Below are 3,690 nucleotides of genomic sequence, written 5' to 3'. Positions count from 1 at the left end.
AGTTGAACCCAGGTTGTATTAGTGTGATTGCTTGCAAAGTGACAGGAAGCAGAAGTGACACCATCCATGCTAAAGTAAAAGCACCAAGAAGCCACCCCAAGTCACGGCATATGTAAAGCCCAATCTGAGGTAAGTTTTGCTGTGTACCTTGCCGAGTTTGAAGTTAGGAACTGGTGCAGGGACAGTGATTCTAACTCAGTACAAATTAGTACTTTTAGCCAATAGACTCCTTTGCCAGTTCCTGAAAATGGAGTCTATTCATTGTCCTTTGAACATGACAAGTGGGCAGGAGGAATCGAAGCTAACGCACCCAACATTACATTCAATAATTAATATTCCTAACACTGTAGTAGCTGAGGCTGCAGCACAATCTCCGGCTAGCCAATCTTCAGTCTTTAGCTATAGCTGTGAGTGAAAGATTATGGAGAGCAGAAAACCAAACCATAACACTGTGGACCAGCACTGTGTATGAGCGGGGAGAGGGCTTCTGAATGGTGCATGCATTGCAAAGACGTATTTGTTAATGTTTTTCTATATTATTCATTGGTGTAGGGAAGTAAACAATGCAAGGAGGGTGGGTTCTTATATATTCCCATTTGGCTGTGTTCAGGCATTAATAGGCTGTGAGGAGAGTAGAAAGTTCTAGAGAGGGAGAGAGATTACACACAAAAGATGTGTGTTATGAACCATAGCAGGATTCTAAGTTGAAATGAAGCATTAGGCCACTGTGGCATGTGGTGGTCATCCATGCATACAATTGTTTGTCATCATCTACGTGTCTGCCACTACATTAATATTCTTGATCCCTCTTCTCCCTCTTTTCTTCTATTTTTTTATTTGCTCTCTTCCAATCTTCACTGGCCTCTTCTTTAGAGCTTTAATCAGACCTAAAATTTTTATCCGAAGGCAAATATAGCCCAAAAACTTTCTGTCCGAGTCCGACCAGACCCAAAACACATCATCAGGTTTCATCATCAAAACTGGCCCGAGCCCAAATGAACCCAAATAAATTGTTTCTCGCAGTTATTTGTATGACAACTAATGCTCAGCTAAAATTTGATCATTATGACAGGCCTACTCGAACGTTAAATTCAAACCTGACGTGAGACCGACGCAAACTTGGGAAATGACGTCCACGCTCGACCAAACCTGATGTAAGAGGTTGGGTCCCATTGGGTTTGGACCAGTGGTGGACGAAGTACACAAATCATGTACTTGAGTTAAAGTAGAGATACCCAAGGTAAAATATTACTCCAGTAAAAGTAGAAGTTCTCCCTTTAGACCTCCACTTGAGTAAAAGTACAAAAGTATTCACCGTCAAATGTACTTAAGTATCGAAGGTAAAGGTACTAAAAGATTAATTATGACTTTAATGTCCTATTACCATTTTTGTAACAAGACTCTTGCTTTGTTGACTCATTTTAGGAGAAAATAATTCAGTGTCACTCTTGGTAAACCAGTCTTTTAATAGAATGTCATTAATTAGTCTGTCACTGATGTCTATTAAAATTATCATAAGCACAAAACACTGAAGGCAAACAATTTCCATTAGGTAGAACCAAGAGGCTATGAAATAACCTTTTGTGAACAAGGAAAGGTTGGATTTAAAATTTATTTACTTAGTTACAAGTTTAAATTGAATAAAAACCTGCTTTAAACACAGGTTCACCTTTACTAAAAGGTGTTTTTCATTTACTAAATTCCATCTGTAGGTCTCTGTTCATAAACATAAACTAGCAAAAACAAATTTACTATAAAATGAAACAGTGTTTGTATAAATTCAGAAAAAAAACACATGCCAGTTACAACTGCATATGTGTACATATTTCTATATTATGGTCTATTTACAAGTTAAAGTTAGTTTAGTTCCATCATTTATGTTGGCATAGGCACTCCCAGAATTTTATGCTGCTGCACTGACTTGAACCGTATGCTTGCACTGGGTAGCTATGTCCAACAGGTCAAAACAAGCTCAAAACAAAGTGTGCGCTGTACCCTGATTGATGCGCTTGCTTCATGCTTCTTTCGTTTTGACGTTACGTTTTTATGCACACATAAGCCAAAAGGAACAACAGATTTTGCATAATGTAGTGGAGTAAAAAGTAGGATATTTGACTTTGAGATGTAGTGGAGTAAAAGTAAAAAGTCACTCAAAATGGAAATACTTCAGTAAAGTACAGTCACACAAAAAAAGTACAGTAATGAATTACATTTACTTAGTTACTGTCCACCACTGGTTTGGACAAATATTTCAAGCTCTACTCTTCTTCTGTCTTTGCCACCCCTTTATCATCCTTCCTCTCCTCTTCCATCCTCTCTTTTCCTCCACTTACCTCCCCTCATTGTTTCTCCTCTCTTCTATCTCCTCTCACTTTCTCTACCCTCCACTCCCCAAACAACTGTTTGCTACTCCTCAGATGGAAGCAAATTGAGCTTGCCTGTCAGTTTTGTCTGGCTTGCTTTTGTGATTGTGTTTGACAGTATAACTTACTGGAACGGCAGTTCTTTTTTTTGCCTCCCCTCCTGAGTGCAAATCAAACATGGGCCTTGAATTTTTACTGACATGATCTGGCTATTTCGAGTCCATGTTGCTGTTCTTTTTTTGCTGGTTTGTTTTATGTCTGCTTACTAATGCATTCAGATCAGCTGTCAAGCGTTTCTGTGGTATCTGCAACTGCTAATAGCACCTGGATGCCCGGGCCTGCTCTCGCAAAGCCCTTGTTTAACAAAAGACTGCCCGAGATTTTAAATGATTACTGTAATAAAAATCCACTTGGCCTTACTGGAGCACAAAAGGAGGGAAATTGCAACCTTGTCTTGGCAGTATCACAGGTGAAAGTGGTACCTAAAGCAGACGCTTCAGTTCTGACTCTATTCCTTATCACAGAGAGTCCAGCTTGCACATGAAAAAGACGTGCTTGCATGTTCCGTCTTTCATTCCTCATCCATGCGCAACTTTTCACGTTTGAAAAGTCTCTTTGATGTATTGTCGTCATTTTCCTTTCGACTTTGCAGAATGTGGGACAAGGTTGTGTGCATGTGTGTGCTTGTGAGCGCCTATGAGGACACACGTATGTTGGAGTCCATGTGCTGTGCAGGAATTTGAGCTGATACAGTAACTGTAATTCACTTCTTAATGTGGCCGATAGAAATACCGATATTGTATATCCGAAACGAGTTCATACTTTAATCCATGTAATCATGAATTGAATCTACATAGCTAAATCAGACTTGACAGTTATCGTAACCACTTGCATATTTAGCCGATACTGGCCCTGTTTACACTTGATATTAACATCTGAACACCGTGATCCGAACGCGGTAAATGGATTGTCAATAAAGCAACTGCACGTTTACTTGCCCTTTGCAAAAGTTGATTGGAACTCAGATACATGATGCATTTTAAACAGGGCCACTCTTACCTATAGCATCTTACAATGGTAGGTGAATGTAATGTTAGGAGTCTTGTCCAAGGACTCTTATTAGTATAGCATTGGTGTTTCTGCCCAAACAAGGAATCAAACCTTTGATTCTCTGTGTGCTGGACGATAATATCCACTCTTATCCGCTTCAGCAAGAGATTTATTCACAAAAGAATTTTTTAAAAGAACAGAACTGTTTATTCACTAGTGACAACGCAAGCGTCAGTGTGTGCATAGGCTAAAAATAAAGTGCAGAATCATCAGTTGT

The sequence above is a fragment of the Colossoma macropomum genome, unplaced genomic scaffold, assembly GCF_904425465.1.
Source record: "Colossoma macropomum unplaced genomic scaffold, Colossoma_macropomum, whole genome shotgun sequence".
NCBI lineage: Eukaryota > Metazoa > Chordata > Actinopteri > Characiformes > Serrasalmidae > Colossoma > Colossoma macropomum.
The sequence above is the reverse complement of the archived record's forward strand: the minus strand, read 5'-3'. Positions refer to the sequence as shown.